This window comes from Aedes aegypti, chromosome 2, assembly GCF_002204515.2.
Source record: "Aedes aegypti strain LVP_AGWG chromosome 2, AaegL5.0 Primary Assembly, whole genome shotgun sequence".
Classification (NCBI taxonomy): domain Eukaryota; kingdom Metazoa; phylum Arthropoda; class Insecta; order Diptera; family Culicidae; genus Aedes; species Aedes aegypti.
Window position 1 is genome coordinate 459331859 of NC_035108.1, and position 18118 is coordinate 459349976.

Sequence of the window (18118 nt, forward strand, 5' to 3'; positions counted from 1 at the left end):
GTGCGCAACGGTTCACCAAACTGTTCCAAAACAGTAATATATAGTGAAGTGCTCATGTGTTATTTTGTTGCGCAAACCCATTTGCCTGAATGTTGTGTTGCATTTCCACCATATCGAACGAGTTGCATTGCTATACAGTTCAACAATTCCTGTACAGTATAATATAATGTTACAGTTTGATTTAGATTACATAAACAGCTTTTTATGGTATATTGCATTAGGCTTCATACTGTTCAATGTAATAGCAACTGTTTGCGATACACTGACCTTTAGAGATAAATTAAACTTACTGTTTGGAATACGTGGCAAACTGTATTTTTCTATGCGGGAAATCAGACATAGATGGATCGTTTGCTTCGATATGCATATTGAAGCTTACCTTATTTCTGATTTCCGATTGGAATTCTGGAGCAGCTGGCCTAATATCCATCAGGAACAATGAAATCCGGATCATCCGGCAAAATGTTTCTGAAGTGGCAGTACTCTTGCATTTTACCTTCTCCACGGGATACTGGACTCTGGCATAGGCGTAGAGCTCTAAAAGACACTATTTTTTATTTGTTCACTTTAATGATTTTCAATTAACTTACCGGAAAATGTGTACTGAGACGTAAGCATCAGAATCACAATAATTATTCAAGGCGCTTTACGGTGTTTCTGGATAAAAACAAAACTGCGTTGTGCGGTCGAAAACTGGTTGTCAACAATCACATCCCAGGGCAGTATACCACAGTTGTTATGGTAGAAGTATATTAATATATGGTTGCTCAGTAGAGAAACGGTTGTACCGTTCGGAGAAAATAAACGGTATAGGAACCATAAAAACAATGTCTATGATACAGTTTTACCATTCCTCATGAAAATTACTAGGAACATATCGTGTATGGGTAACAGTAGTGTTTATGGTTGCGTTATGTTTAAAACTCTTCGCATACGGTAAATATTTATGCGGGTTTCGAACAAACTGAAAAAATCGTCGCCAGCAAACCAATCAAAGGAGGTGATTTGCCTTTGTGTTGGCAAGACAGGTGAAACGTCAAATTCACAGCGGTTGCTTGGCTGGCGACGTTTTTGGCGATGGTTCTAACTGTCACTCGAATCGTCAATAATGTCGCTACCGTTCGTGTTACCAACATCTAGTTCGCCATGCGCTGATAGCGTGAGTACCAGGCCTCAAGGTGTCAAATATTTTTTTAAAAGCATAACAAATCAGCCTCTGCAACATGGCATTGAACCAACCCCCTGAAGTAAGCACTAGTTCTTGAAGCCAGCCACTATCTGCATTGCGCTAGTGCTGAGTAAACAAAATTTAGGCTTTGCCCTTATCAAACCCCACGCGATAGCGACAAATGTCGCATGAGAAAAAAAATAATACTACTGATAATCGTTTATCATTGCGCCTAATAAAATGTGGCTAAATAATCTTGCGACTACAGGAAACTGGATTAAATTATACGCACTTAACACCAAAATAATTAGTACAATACAAATGTCGCATTCGAAAACGAGTGTTCTTCTTCTTTCTGGCTTTACGTCCCCACTGGGATAGACCCTGCTTCTCAGCTTAGTGTTCTTATGAGCACTTCCACAGTTATTAACTGAGAGCTTACTGTGCCAATGACCATTTTTGCATGCGTATATCGTGTGGCAGGTACGATGATACTTTATGCCCTGGGAAGTCGAGAACATTTCCAACCCGAAAAGATCCTCGACCGGTGGGATTCGAACCAACGACCCTCAGCTTGGTCTTGCTGAATAGCTGCGCGTTTACCGCTACGGTTATCTTGGCCACACTCGAAAACGAGTGTGTTTCATGCCTTAATCGATATTTTTGGACAAGCTGTCAAATCAGCACCTTCTTCAGCATCAAATTTTTGGCTTCACTCCAGTTGTTCGTAGATGACCGCCGTTTCAGTCCTGTGCATTGAACAAACATTGTTTACAGTGCGAATTCACTCGTTGGGGCCCCACTACATGGAATGACACCCACTCACCCCCTCGTAAAACTTTTTGTATGAATGTTTTGTAAATTTTGTATGAGCTGTAACATTTTGAAGATACCCCTTAGCGTTATGAAATTTGTGAACAGGCCCTTACATGGAATGTGCGTTTCGTGATGATTTGCTCTCCAGATGCGTGGAGTATTTTCACCTAGTTTGAAGGCAGTCGTATTCCAACCAGCGAATCTCCGCTGTATTTCCAAAGACACATAAAAGACCTCCATGTGCCTTGCAGTTGCCCAAAATTTTATGGCTCATAAGGTAATCTAGAATGCCGTGAAAAGTGTACTGCGATCTGTCAAACTTGGGTACCTTTTGCACTACCGAGGGACCAAATGCAGTACTAGAAGTGGTACCCAATCTGAGCCCGAGTCGGACGGACCTGGAATTTCAGCGTGCATTATCCACCAGTATGCGAAGCCGCCATCTTTTCGAATCCAACATTTTCTAAGCAACCGTTGGATACTTAAATGCATTGTTATGTGGATACTCAATTGATCTTGGCTACTGTCAAATCCAATAGGTGGGATAGGGGTTGCCATATAGGTGGCATTATCATTTATAAATAAATATTAACGACACGTGATTTATCTGTTCCCAAGTCTGTGGTAAAAGTGTAGCAGTGACTGAATGTCGACAGACGATGACTGTCAAACAAAAAAATCAACAAAACTGTCAGAACTTGCGAACGATTCATTAGCTGTGTTCAATGACTTTGATCGAACTTGCTCGGGGTTGGTTGTACTAGCTCGTATTTTTTGTCAACAAATAACTGTCAAAGCTACTTCGAGCAACTCCAAGCTTCTTTCTCAATGAACGCTCTTTTTCGGTCACCTTCGGTTTATTATGAAAAACTGTCACTCTCCGCATTAATTTACCGGAATTCCAAGTGAAAAAAAAATTCGCGCACTTAACAATCCGTATCGCTTCGGAATTTTGCTTTTTTTCTCAATGTTTACGTTTTGAACGTCAAAAACACGAGCTACTGCGAGCTGGTTGAACTAGCTCGGACTCTAGCTTCCAACCTGTTTCGAGCGACTCGGAGTTGGTTGGACTCGGCTCAATGAACACAAACCCGAGCGACTCGAAGTAGGTTGGAGTGGCTCAATGAACACCAAAAGCTGACTCGCAAGTGGTTGCAACCAAGTTCGAGCAGCTCGTTGAACACAGCTATTCATCAGAACAAACTGCTCCTGGTTCAGCCAGACAAAAAAAAATAATCGGACGAACAGAGCTGAATATTTTCCGCACTAAGCGGTAAAATAGTAAAGAGTACGCGAAAAAGTACACGGGTTCCGATCGCGGCGGCGAAGTGTTGTGTGATCGTTTTTCCGTGATCGTGTGCTGCGCGAGAAAAGTGCGAAAATGACGACGGAAAATTTGCCCAAATTCTACGAAATGCCAGCGCTCTGATTATGTGATCATTCTGTGTGATACGGCTTCAAAGTGTTTCGTTTCCTTTGTGTTTTTTCGTGAAAAATCAGTGCAACAGCTTGGGATGCAAGCCTCGGTGGCGAAATAATTGGAATTATACACATAAAAGGAAGTGAACGAGGAGAAAATCGACGCCGCACGGAAAAGTGACCTAAAGACGAAGCGCAAAAGATCACTCAAAAGGAAAAGTTCCCCCCTGATCGAGAAAACACCGAAAGCGAAAGAGAGAAAGAGACTGGATGTTGTGATCTTCCTCAACCGCTTGGCTTCAAAGAGGAATTTTCGTCGGATTTCCCATTCTCTGGCTTCTTCTGCCGTCCCCCTCGTAAGTAAGAAAGAGTGTTGCTAATTATAAAACGGTGAAATATTTTCAGGTTTTTTTTCCCTCCTGTGGATGATTCTTGGCCACATAATTTTACGGCTTGACAAGAGTCTCCCGTCATTTCCCGCATCGCACACTTTTAGACGTGAATAAAGGAAAGATAAAGGTTGGATTTGGAATTGTGATAAGCAGTTCTTTGGTGGTTTCATTATTATTTTAATTAGTTGGATGGAATCGCTCTAACAGAACATTATTCGATGAAAAGCAATTCTTCGACCGTTTCTTCATCATTTCAATCATTTCATTGGAATCCAGTTTGAATGCTAAATTAAAGCTTTTCTCGTATTCTTAGCCTATGGTTGAAGGGATATGTAATCATCATGTAATCATTGTAGATGCCCAAAAACTTAAAAGAATCCCGCTTTTAAGGACACTGGTTCAGTAAAATGTGCGGCTCTAAATCGAGCAGTTGTTTGGCCTCGGAGGTGGTGGCGGTGCAAGCGTGTCAGTAGCAAAGAGCAGATCGTCGCTCTAAAGGTTAAGGATACAGTTGCCGCCGCGGAAAAATATCTAGCAGCGAAATTAAAACTCGAACATGTTGAACATCCATGGGTTCCGATGCTTACGGTTTCAATTTCCGATCAAGTGTTCGAAAATATTTTGATTCAAGAAGAAATGTCTGAAGTTTGTGGAGCTTGGGGAAGAGGAAATATTTATGAATTGCTAAAAAGATTCTTATTCGATTCTTGAAATTATTTCTGACAGATATCTGTAAATAATTCCAGAAAGATCGTCTGATGGTATTCCTTCAATGTAGTTTTTGACTTACATAAGATATTTTGTTGAATATCTCGTAAAATGGATTTCGAAAGATATAATTTATACAAGGATCCTCTAAGAAATCTGTTAAGAGTTTCACTACTCTAGCGCTTGGGAATTTGAAAAGAATCATATCTGTAATTCGTATACCGTGCTGCATCGAATTGCCGGACTTTTCGAAAGCTGGACACTGGCCTTTTTTATGGTGTCTTTAGATCGAATTCCGATTTTTTCACCTTAAATACATAATTAAGAAGTCTTCTACATTCTTCATGCATAAAGGCCCTAAAAAAATGGGTGATTTCAGAAGCATCCGGACACTTCGGATCAACACGGTAGTCGCCATAAATTCACAAAAACTCATTAGAAATTTCACCAGTATAAAACACCCAAGATCAAAAGTTTCTTTGAAAAATTCTACAACAAATTCTATCAGAAATTTTGCCAATTTCTTACGGAATAATTGTTGCCTTTTCTTGTCTTTTTGCGTAAATAATAAGAGCATTGTTAAGAAATTTCGGCGAGTTCCGCCATAAATATATTCAATAAAATCAACAGAATATCATACCTAGACTTCCGCCAACTGTTCTGAAGAATTTCCACCACAAAAAATCTGCATGTTATTGTAGTTTAGAATAAGATTCAGAATTAGTGTACCATGAGTGGATATTATTTGCACTTACTATTCAATTTTTGTCTAAACATTGTAGGAATAAAACATAAATTTCTAAATAAAATAATAAAATAAAATTCAAAACACCATTATTTTGGCAGTTTAAAATGAATGGGTCATGAAATTTCTTACAGAGATCCACCTTTGAAAAGACATTTCTTCTCAACTGGGTACTACGATCAGAAAAATGTGATTCTCTGGACCATTTCTGGGAAGAAATTTTCCATGCATCGAATTAGGCGATTCCTTTCCTTGTCAGTAGCAAACCAGCCTTAAGTAACAAATTCTTCGATCCAGCTAGGTTACTATGATCGTTGTCGTCTGAACTTCAACACTCCTCCTAGACGACATTGGTTAGGCACAAGAGTTCTACCAGCGTTGATGTCCGGATTCTGAGCAATGGTTTCGTAAGTAAACATATACACATTGCAACAAAGATTCATTTTGTAAGAGATCAAATTAAGAAAGGCAAATTAACATGCGTCTATTGTCCGTCGGAAACCATAGCTGCCGATAGGTTTCCGATGGAAAATAGACGCATGTTATGTTTCCTTTCTTGATTTGATTTCTTACAAAATGAATCTTTGTTGCAATGCGAACGAAACACAGTTCTTGAACTATTTTTTTCTGTCTCAACAATTTTTAAAACAGCTTTGATTGTCTTCGAAGATAACGAGTTTTTCTGGGTTTCCATTCAATTCTCGCAGTAGTTGTTTTAGCGATAATAATTCTTCTTGTACAGATTCCGATAGTGCTATAAATTCTACTCCGTTTATATGGAAGACGTATCCGCTATTTGATTTTCGATCGCTTCTATTTTCAGCCCAATCAGCAACCGAATAACCCACAATTCCTTTTGACTCCGTCAACTTGCTTGTGGTCGATAGTTGTTGGTGCCTAATAAATACCGGATAACTCGCTTCAGTACGATCCAGTCTTAATTAGGTCGGCTTGTATTCCTGTTCAATATTGATTCTGCAGTTGCAATATCCGGTCTTGTGTTAATAGCAACGTACACTTTCCATTCCATTTCCGTAATACTTTCCATTCATTTTCCTTGGTAACATATCCTGGATCTAAGGGAATACTGGACTCCTTAGCTTCATTCGATCCGCTCGAAATAGTAATGTCATTGATGTATCTTCGCTGATTTAAGAAATAATCTCCATCTTCATTCTTTTCAACTTCAATGCCAAGGTAGTGATAAATTTCTTCCATCTCGCTGATACTCGGGTTTTATTGACTGAGATCCCAGGAAATTTCTTTGCCGACTTCTCGGCTGTACGGATCTCGGTTAAAATTAGCCGAGATACAGCATTCTAATTTAAGTATGCAGGTGTTTTTGAACACAGTCGTATACAATGTTGCAAGAAATTGCTGCAATCGCATTGATGCCTCTATATAGCCTCCACTTTAGTATGTATATGCCTTTTTTGAGCAGTAAATATGATTTCTTCGGTGTTATATATGCATGTATAAGTCAGTTCCAATTTAGATATAGCAGTCAAATTGTTGGCTGGGGACCTTCTTTAGCTGAGTGGTTAGAGTCCGCGGCTACAAAGCAAAGCCATGCTGAAGATGTCTGGGTTCGATTCCCGGTCGGTCCAGGATCTTTTCGTTTCTCTTGCCGGCCGCCGAGCGGCGACACTGATGTTTGTATTTCACTCACTGATCGCGCTACGCTGCATTCTCAAATTTCTCAAACTTTCAACACAAGCGCATGGAAGAATGGTAGTCGGAGAACTGTCAAAACGTATGAAACATAATTAAAATCGTAAATTGCTTGCAATTAGGAAACTGAATCAAAAAAGTAGTGTAGAAATCAAGTGTAAAGTGAATACATAACTTTTTGTGTTTAGTTCATCTTCCGTGGTGCTTTCTTTGCTTCAGCATTTCGTTTTTACTACCATTTAAAAAGAGCCATCTATTGCCTTTTCAGTTTTGAATATCGTCCTATTTGGCAAAGAAAGCTCTCAGTTAATAACTGTGGAAGCACTCATAAGAATACTAAGCTGAGAACCAGGCTCTGTCCCAGTGAGGACGTTAATGCCAAGAAGAAGAAGAAGAAGCAAAAGATGACGAAGGACGATGAGCACTTCCTATCGATTTAAAAATATTGGCCGAAAACATTCTCCCGGCCAAGTAATTAGCCAAAGAGAAAATCGATTAAGACGAATCGATCAGATACGCCCTTATGATATTGAATGCGAGAAGTCATTGTTTGAATGTTACAAATAAAGTTCGTCACAGTCCTTAGAAGCTTGTCAAGAACATTTCTCGCGTAACAATTCAAAAGGGCCAATCCTCATATCGTTGACTCTGAGAAAATTCGATTTGAATATTATTCACCACATTTTCAATTCCTATTTTTCAGTATTCAATTTAATCAATGTGATTTCTTGCTAGTTGAGTGACGATTTACTATTACTACACGCTAATAATTGATTTTATACTGAAAACTGACAAAAATGTGGAAAAAATGATAAGTTTAAATGCTTGGCCCATTTTCGATTTCCATCTAGGCATGGGCCTTTTTTATTGGCCAAAATAGAATTTTATTAGCGTGCTTGGCCCAAGGCTAGGCCTTTTCGGTTTTCAATGAATGAGCAAGAGAGAGTCATTGGCCTCTCACCATGCTAAGGCCAATGACAGTTTGCGAAATTTTCCGATTGTAGGCCCTCTTGATGGAGCGAGAACTAATCATTGGCCTTTTCGAGTGGGGGCCAATGAATGATTTGGAAATAAGCGGTTATTGGCCGTTTTGAAAAACCGAGTTTATAACGGTAAGTTTTATGATTATGTTGACAATGTTTGCATAGTTTGTGGGTGTTGGGAGATGCTATCGAATGGTATCAAAACCCGATTTGTTTACAATTTGATCATTGGCCCTTTAGAACTGTTACGCGAGATTTCTGTGGAATTTGTTTCATTTTCCTCCATAATTTTAGTCTCAGAATTCCCAGGGAACTTCTGGATTTTTTGTAGAAACTTATTCAAGATGTTAGCTACCTATCGCATATTCCGTTAGAATATCTCCAGGAGATGCGTCTTAAATAGCTATGACAACACATACAAATGCTTTCCGATTATGTCAGAAATTATGTCCGAAATAGAGCGCTGCATATGACGAGCCTAACCTCACTTATTTGACAGCTGCTGGTCCTGTTGTTTACGTTTCGGACTTAGTCGTTTTTTCCATCATTTTTTCATCTTCGCATTTCTATCACCAGCATGCTGATGGTGACGATTTTCCACGGTAGGAAGGTAGAATAATACGATCCGTGGGTATCTGCAGTGGATTTGACCTCTCCTCGCAGCAAACTTCCACGAAATTAAGAATGATTCGAAAAAAGTACTAAGTCCAAACTGTAAACAACAGGACCAGTACCTGTCAAAATTGATGCGTGACGTCACAGTGCAGTGGAGAATACTCTTTTTTGCGTTATTTCCATTTGGTCTGGTCTGTCAGGAGTTCTTACGATGCTTATTGTACAAAATATCAATTGAGATCCATCGGGAATTCTTTCCAATTTTGCGCGAAAAAAACCTTACAATTAATGTCTAAAACCGTCAAAGAAGTTTTTTTCCATTTTGAGTCAGAGGTTTTATCTAGTTATTCCTTTAGAAAACCCTGCTCAAATTCCACCAGAAATTCCTTTACGGAAGTTCTAAACTGCCCCGTTTTTGCCTAACTGTCCCATGTCCTATGGGATTTCCTATAACACAATGATCATTGGATAATTATGCAAAAAGGACCATCCAAAGTATAAAAATCGTCTTTAATATTAAAACGTACTGTTTTGTATTTGTTACTGGAATTAGATTGGTTTGGTCATCGTTTTGGTTTATAATTAGGATGATACAATTATTAATTTTCTTTTCTATCATCACCACCTTCAAAAAGGCAAGGGGAGAAAAAGATTTATTGTTTGAAACAGTAACCTCAATGACAACCCACCCAATATGTTTCAAAGCATAACGTTATCATTTGTCACTTCTCAATGAAATTTAAAATAAGAATAGAATCAACTGTTTTTTTTTTACGTTCCATTCTCTTGTTCCTTATTCATTTGCATCAGCCTTATTCGCCTCTGTAAATATAACTGTTCGTTGGACTCACTCAATTTATTCATGCAAGAGCTTTTCCAGAGAATTTTTGTTGGCAATACTTAAGCAAGTTTGTCTTCATGATTTCAAATGAAAAAAATCTTAAAAAATAAATGAGATCGACGTTTACAAGCTATTATCTAAAGGACCTAAAACAAGAATTTTTAGGGATGGTACACAAATTATGTCACGCTAAATTTCGACTTTTTCGACTAGCAAACTTCTGAAAAAATGTCACAACGAAGCTTTGGAGTGATTCCAAGCAACAGCACCAAAATTTGGTAAATTTTTTAATTCATTTTTTTCTATTGAGCTGAAACTTTGCACAGTTTTCCAGTTCCATCTAAATCGTCATTTTACGATATCAAATCTTCAAGTTGAGTCACGACTAACTTTTCAAAAGGGTGTATGTGAAAATGGTTCAAAAATATTCAAAAAGCTGCACAGCAAAAACGGTTCGTTCGATTGTTAGACAACTAAAGAAACAAAGTTAGACAACTAAATAAAGATTCCAAAAAAAATACACACAGTAAAAAAAAAATTTTTTGCATTAAAAAACATAATTTTTGACACAAAAACTCAAATATCTCAAAACCCTATCGGAATACCAACGTAATTTTTTGAGGGAAAACGGTCCATTATATTAGCTATCTACCATAAAAATTTGGTGATGGTAAACCAATAAACAAAAAAGTTATGACATTTCAATTTTTTTTTTCGGTGTAAATTATTACGGGAACCGCAGTTTGTTGCTGATTTTATTGTTAAGGGCCTTGCGTGAATTAAACAAGTCGTTTTCATGTATTCATTAGTATTATGTATATTATATGTATAAATATTATGTATATGTATAAATATTATATGTATATGTATATAGGGGAACTTACGTATTCTCGGCGGTCTAAGCCGATGCCGCGCTTCTTTTGTAATATTCTCGGACATCAGCAGATAAATTCCGTGGTTGTCTGTTTACATTTATGCGTTGCTCAATCCTCTATCGATTCACACCGATAGACTTGCCAAAATGATCTTGGAAACGTTTTTACAACGCTGCGAACATCTCTTGTCAGTGTGCCTATTGTCGGCAGCCTCATTCTGTTCGGCAACTTTCCCATAAAAACTGCTGGTGAATCACTTCGGCAGCTCCAAATCAGTCGCATTTTGAAGCGTCTTCATTTGAATTGATGACATCTCTGGCGGTATTGTTTGTTCAGTCTCGGAAATCTCGTCAGTGGGAAGCGGACAGAACGAAGAATCATCTGAATGTTTTCATTGACGTGTTTTGATAGAATAATGCTGTGAATTTGGCGTTTGAAATTTGGTTGCCGATAATAGTCGAATGGTGCCGAAGCCGTAAGTCTCCCTATGTATAAATTAAAATGAATTAACAGATTACACGAAAATAAAATTTTTTTTTACCAGGATATTTTTTTTAGAGTATGATCGATGAGTTTCTAAATGTTATATATAAACTTTAAAAGTTTTGGATTTGGGTATGCGTTATGAGATCATGAAAACATTTTATTAATACTTATTTATTTATTTATTTATTGTTATTCAATTTTTTTACAATATCGAACACTTTTGCATCATTATCAGTGCAGTTCGAGTATAGTTTTGCTTTAATTTTATTTTCTGACAATGGAATGAAACAGTGAAATTTTTGGGTTCCTTGGATCGTTTTCACGTTATTATATTGCTCGCTGAGCTCTGATGCCGTTAATTCGTACTCTTCAGTAGTAGTAAAACAAAATGATAATTTTGTTAAATCTTCTTCTTTTCTGCGATTCGCCCAATCAAATAGTTCTTTTGCAGTTTTAATTGGATGCTCACGTTCTTTGGCTAAACTTGCTCTTGTGGCCATGCGCTTTATGGTTCCTCCAATAGCATCACAAGGACCTTTGCCATGTGACGTAGCAAAGAAATGCCATTCTGCATCAATTCCGTACTTTGATTTAAATTGACATAGGCTCGAAAAATTCTTACGGTTTTTGTACTGCGATGCTGCTCCATCAGACATGAAATATATCTTTCTGATTTCTTTATCCTTATCAACGCGTAAAAAGTTAATCATTTTGGCAATGAACAAATTTACAGATACTGAGTCGTGTCTTAAATCTTCGGAAATTACAATAAAACTAAAATGTTCAATTTGCGTACTTCCATTGAAATAAATAACGAATGGATGAATTGTAGCTTGTTGTACGTTCCAGTGATGGGACTGCACTTTATCTTGCAATACAAAGCTATAGTTTTCAGAAAAATCACAAATGACTAAAAATTCACCATCTTGTAATGTATTTTTCGTGTTTTTTAAAAAGCGGGATTGCTCTGTTTTAATAAAGTCGTGAGGAATTAAACTTTCTAATTTCAAGCAAAAAAATGACACAAACTCATCTACAGGTTTTACAATAGTTTCTAGGTCACACCTATCCGTGGTCACCCATTGCTCAAATGATAACTGATCAATATAATTTTCTTCAAACTCAGCGAATAAAGTATTTTCCAATGATCAAGAATCTGGACAATCCGAACAAGATCGTAGATAGCAATTTGATGTTCTATTTTCACACAAAAGACTACCAGTTAACATTTTAATATCCTTTGATAAATTGATTCTTTTCAAACTATGTAAGATTAGGTTAATATTTTCGTGTGTTGTGCACACACAAACATTATGTGTTCCTGAATTGGATAGAAGCTTGCATTGCCTTGGACGAAGGCTTGCAAATGAGGAAAAAACTACCTTAATATTTTCGTTAATTTCCTTGAAGCGTGTATACGCTTCTTTCAAAGTAGTCATCATTAATCGTCTTCAAAATATTGAATTATTTTTTCTTTTGTCTCATCTGTTAATGAAGTACTCGACCTAGCATTTTTGGTTGCAAGACAGTTATTTTTGAATTGTTTTGCCTCTTTTGCTGTATTTCTATTGGTTTTGAACTCATCAATGGCGTCTTGAATAGACCACGAGCTTGGCAGCATCGACAAAATCGATAATTTTTCTTTCCTTGTCGTGGCTAGATTCGAGAACCTTTCCTTCATATTCATAATTACCTCATCGTAGTCTGTATTTTCCACATCCTCAGGTCCTAATTTGAAGAGGTTTCTTCGTACAGCTTCGTTGATTTCACGGTATTTTTTCTCGGGATAATTGACGTAACCCATCTTCGTCCATTTAATCGGAGTCACTTTTATTCCAGCTATCCCTTCGTTGAAGCGTTCGATGTTGACCTTCTGGATGCACTCATCTTCTGATTGATTTGTTGAAACAGATGTCGCTGATGGTACCGTGGCAAGACTATCTGCACTTGGTACTTCTGGTAACTCCTCAGTTGTTGTCGGTGCATCTAGTAATTCCTCAGTTGTTGTTGTTTTCGAACTTCCTGCAACCTGATTCACCGATGATGTACAGATTGCCCGTTTGTCAACGTTTAAACGGCAGGACGTACAAATGCGTAAATTTGTATTCAATGTAGACATTGGAGCATAACCAGCCGCTTTCAGTTTATCTATGGTGCTTTCGGTGAGATTTCGTAGCTCTTTCGAACACTTTTTTTTTCTGCAAACGGCCTGCAACAGTTGATAAAGCGACTACTCATGTTGCTCGTTAGATTTTAATAAACAAAATCACTTTTAAGTTTTTACTGACTAGTTTGGTGTCGTTTGCTTGACTGAAGAAAAATTTTACAATTAAATCTTTTATAACCATAGTGGTAGTATATTTTTAGCTTTTTCGTGAGTATGTTCATGGTATGTACCTATCATGTTTTTGATGTTGTTGAAGTTACTCGCTTTCTCCCAAATATGATTAACAAAGTCTATTCTCTACCAAGGCGGGTCTATACCCAGGTGTAATCAGATTTTAACTTTGTGGAGAAAACCAGCGCCGAGAAAACCGACCTGCTTTACGTATACTAGATCACCTGGGTATAGACCCGCCTTGTTCTCTACGAGGTAAACTTTTTGCAGGTAAACTAGTCGTATACCTGTATAGAAAACTTTTTTTGTAGCTTTTGTCTTCAATATTAGATTTCTTATAGGTTTCTTTTATCAAAAGGTTTCAACACTATTGAGAGAATTTTTCTTCAGTTACGTACAATAAAAAATATGACACTATCAAGACTTTAGATCACAACACTGGATCGCGTCTAACTTTCTAATAGATGCTATGCTATGCTATGCTATGTACGTTAATCAAAATGTAGCGAACTCGCTGAAGGATGAAAAGCCACAATAATAAAGATAAATAATAATAACATTGATCAAAATTTCGAGTTCCTCTTGATATTTTTTAAGCAATCTTTGGAAAACGATTCATGTTGAAAACGAATCATGAATTGGTGAGCTTGTTTCATATTTTTGTTCTAATACAAGGCATATGTATCAAAGCGAATATATCAGAATTACTGATTTTTATTCTTGAGCTTTTGAACGGCACCCTTAACTTCGATCAACGTGAGAGTTGATTGCTACTACATTCTATTCCGACGTAGTCATTTCTCCCACCGCTTTCAACCCCGTGCCTGTGCCCTCATCGCCACTGAAATGTTCGTCGTAGTACAAGGCAGCTAGAAAGCTATTACACGATATCATGACACGGTACATCGAGTTATAGAGATTTAACCCTATAAAATTCACCAAAGAGGGATTCCACGGAGGCATGCAAGTCGATTCTGATCGACCATTTCAAAAATATCTGAAACTTTGCACAGTTTTTCAGTTCCATCTAAATCGTCATTTTCCGATATCAAATCTTCAAGTTGAGTCACGACTAACTTTTCAAAAGGGTTCAAAAATATTGAAAAAGCTGCACAGCATAAACGGTTCGTTCGATGTTAGACAACTAAAGAAACAAAGTTAGACAACTAAATAAAGATTCCAAAAAAATACACACAGTAATTTTTTTTTTTTTTTTTGCATTTAAAAACATCATTTTTGTCACAAAAACTCAAATATCTCAAAACCCTATCGGAATATCAACGTAATTTTTTGAGGGAAAACGGTCCATTATATTAGCTATCTACCATAAAAATTTGGTGATGGTTAACCAATAAACAAAAAAGTTATGACATTTCAAACATGTCACAATTTTCACATTTAGTAGAAACAAAAAATTTTTTTCGGTGTAAATTATTACGGGAACCGCAGTTTGTTGCTGATTTTATTGTTAAGGGTACCACATGAGGTTAACAAGTTGTTTTCATGATATTTTATTTAATTATTCATAACTATTACAAGGCTGGTAGCGGGTCACTTTTTAGTGACTTGGTCACTTTTTTCAGGCCAGTCACTTTAAAGTCTCTTTTGTGAAGCCATTTTAACTAAAGTCACTTTTTTCGTCAAAAAGTCACTTTTTTCAACTATTTTGAGCTACTTTTTCGGGTGAAAATTATGAATCAGCCTTTTTTAATTTAGGCTAAGTTTTAAGTTAGGTCATCAGCAGATAAATTTCATGTCAGTATTAAAATTGGTTCATGGTTTTCTTGTGAAAAAAGCTTGGAAAAACAAGTTAATCTTTCATAGATTTCCCGGTTTTTTTAATAGCATGCTAGTCATTATTGGTATGGTGTATGTTCATTGTCATAAAACTAAAGGTTTAAAGGTTTAGATTTTCTTTTAATAGCTCGTGTATTCTTTTATTAGTTTTTTTTTTTATATCTTGTGGATAATTAGATGTTTATCTTCTATTTTCGAACACTTTGTTTTGAAATGTGTATCCTATTTATTCTCTTTATCTGCGAAATTCGTTTTATTTAACACTAAGACGCAAAACAAAGAATTATTATTTAATGTTCTATTCTTGAGTAAAAACTTATCATACTTCTTAGGACAGACTTTATTTACAAACAAAACTTTTGAAAATGGCTACACTAAGGTATTTTTCCCGTGTAAAAAAACGCGTTATTTCCAAAATCGTCTTAAAAAACCAGTGTGCCTTTTTTATCATGCATGTATTTAAGCATCTGTTTAGGAATGTATTTTATCAATTGTTTCTAAACATAAATTTTTAAAGAACCTTTTTAGAAGTTTTTAGAATGATACTAAAACATATATTCATGGATTAATAAATAAGAATGTTAATGCAGAAATGCTTCAAAGAATTTATCGTTTTCATTGAAACGTTCATGAAATCATGCAAGCTTTTTTCAAAGAAATGTGGGGTTTCTGATCCTCTTCTTTGCTTTTTTGATTAGCTTCGGCATGAGGTTTTTTGAAAGCCACAGAGTTTATATTTGTCAATAATATGTGCTTTATTAAAGTATGTTTTGTTGCATAGTTTATTACAATTCGGCTGCCTATATGTCAAGTGAATCATGAAAGTGTCCAAGTAATTTTGATTGAAATATCAGAAGTTGAGTGCCAATAACTACTTTAACAGAATATCTCAGAAGAATAGCCTATTAAGCTTATCGTCTTTATGCTAAATGTTCATTAAGCCAAACGTGCCTCTCATTTAACTTACTGATGGAAAATATCAATGTTACTCAGGCCTATGTCAACCATTTGTTCTTTTTCAGTCGGCGTTCGAAGGACGTGTCTATGCTACATTGGTTTTAAACAGTATTACAAGAATATTCGATCTGATTGACTGAAAATCTGCTAAAAGGGATTATTTATGTAAATGTAAATTTTTTTGTTTGAATTTTTTTTAGCAAAATCTTGAAATTTTGGAAGTACAAAAACAATTTCCAAATATGGTACTCAACTAGACCTACTACTTGCAGTAGATGCAGATGATTACGGTTTGATTTTCAAGTCACTTTTAGTCACTTTTTCGAGAATCGAAAGTCACTTTTTAGTCACTTATTTCTCAAAACGTTAGAGTTAAGCCAAGGAATGTTGTTTTACCACCATGGTCTTCATTAAGACTATTTGCAGCATCTAATTGTAAACAAATACTTTAAAAACTAATACGCCTTACAGATTTGCTCTGAATTCGCATTAAGGTAAAATAGCTTGATATGGATCTTCTATATTGTACCGGAGCTTTTAAGCAATATTGCTTAAGAAGGAAGTAACAAAAAAGCACACTAGCAGAAAGCTTAAAATCGGATTCAATTATTTACTATTCTTAAGTGTCTTCAAAAATTTGAATATTAGCTCGGCCATTTTCGATGTTTTACCTTAAGCAGTCTTATATTCCGAACTCAGTTAGATCGCAGGGGTCGAGCAAACAATATCACACTCACCGACCACTGTTTTGTTGGCCATAGCAAAAAGTAAAGCATGGTAGTAGATACGTTGTCCGAAGAATCGAGTCTTACCTACGATGGCATCGTGCATTATACTGGTTGTTTATATTTACGTATAGTTTAGTTTGTTTTCGTACGGATTTCTTTACAGTAGCAAACGGTGCGATGTAATAAATTTGTTTGATATTTAGGACAAATGTTTAGTTAGAGACGTAGGTTCTAGGCGTCTATGTGGATACAGATATAGATTCGGTTTTGCAACAATGTGCATCGTGCCGGGCAAGGTCGAATGAAATTTATTTGGGCTAATGTAAAGAAGAACCGAAATGAGTATTTTTGAAATGGGATGCACGTTTTGTTGTTCATTATTTCGTACATTCGGCAGGCCAGAGACATATGTCTAGACTCTAGACGTTTCCCAAAGATAATTGATTACTCGGAGATGTTTGCCATCTGGCGATGAATATTCGAGCAGGAATTTCAATCGTCAGAATAATTCGTATTTTTTGCGAATTTGAAGATATTTGAAATTTTACTGAAACATCCATAATTATCGATGTTGTGCTTACTGAACGGAATTAAACCAATAATCTTCTGGCGCTCAAGTACCATCATAACGAGTTGAGCTCGCAAAGAGCCATTCACATCAAGAGAGTCCCACAACCAGACATCGGAGAAAATGTCTCGTCAAAGACTTATCTTTTATGTTCTGTGTAGTGGGATCACTATAAATAGAATCCCAAAACATCAAAACGATATGGTAGCGGCTTGAAGTGTGTGTGCTCGACACGATTCTTGAGGATTTTCCCTTTTCGTCGCAATCGGATTTGTTTTTCGTTGAGCTCTAGATTGATGGAAATTAATGCAGTGCTTCAGTTCGTATTTTTTACTACGTCAACCGGCACTCTTCAATGGAATTCATTCAGGTTTGAAAGACGAGTCTTGTTCAAAGAATCATTTAACAGGATAAAATTCTGCTTAATTATCTGTTATATATTGTCTCCGATACTAACAACACTAATGATACTGAACTAATTCTGATCGCTATCTAATAATACTTGCATAAAGTCTCAAATAACCGTAAGAAGTTGTAAGAGTAACAAATGAGTGCTCTGCACAAATCGTATTATTTATTTTAAATATATATTAAATTGGAAGATTATCCATCGAAAGTGACGATCCGAGATTGAACGATGATCATAGTGCACACTTTGCTAGTTACCAAGTAAATATCGTTTCAAACCATTGGAAGCAAGCTGAGTGAAAAGTGTAGCGTCAGTTTTGGCATGCTACCAATAAATCTGCTCGAGACGATTCCCAGCGCCGTCTCTTTTAGATAGGGGAAACTGGATACATTAGATCCCCAACAAAATGGATTCATCTGAATCATTTATTCTATCTATAAAAGGTTACTGAAAGGGAGATTTCTTGCTGTTTTTAGGTCCAAGATTACAAACATTCAAATGCTTGTTTCAAACATTGTTTTACTGTGTTATAGTTTTTCTTAGTCCATTGAACAGATTTCACAGAAAAGACGATGCTCGCTATTCTTTTGGAAGACGATAAA

General features: G+C 36.5%; 1 protein-coding gene across 6 annotated transcripts in view; it reads left to right on the forward strand.

Moving 5' to 3' along the window:
• Window positions 1–3002: 3002 nt before the first annotated feature.
• LOC5565906 (rho guanine nucleotide exchange factor 7) overlaps window positions 3003–18118 on the forward strand; it is a 74755-nt gene continuing 59639 nt past the window's right edge. For 4 of the 6 annotated variants that reach the window (XR_002501019.1, XM_021848150.1, XM_021848151.1 and 1 more), the window contains exon 1: window positions 3003–3759. The gene's annotated coding sequence lies outside the window, so the exon portion shown is untranslated. The remainder of the gene's footprint in view (window positions 3760–18118) is intronic. The other 2 variants (XM_021848152.1, XM_001650201.2) reach the window with 2 other exon arrangements.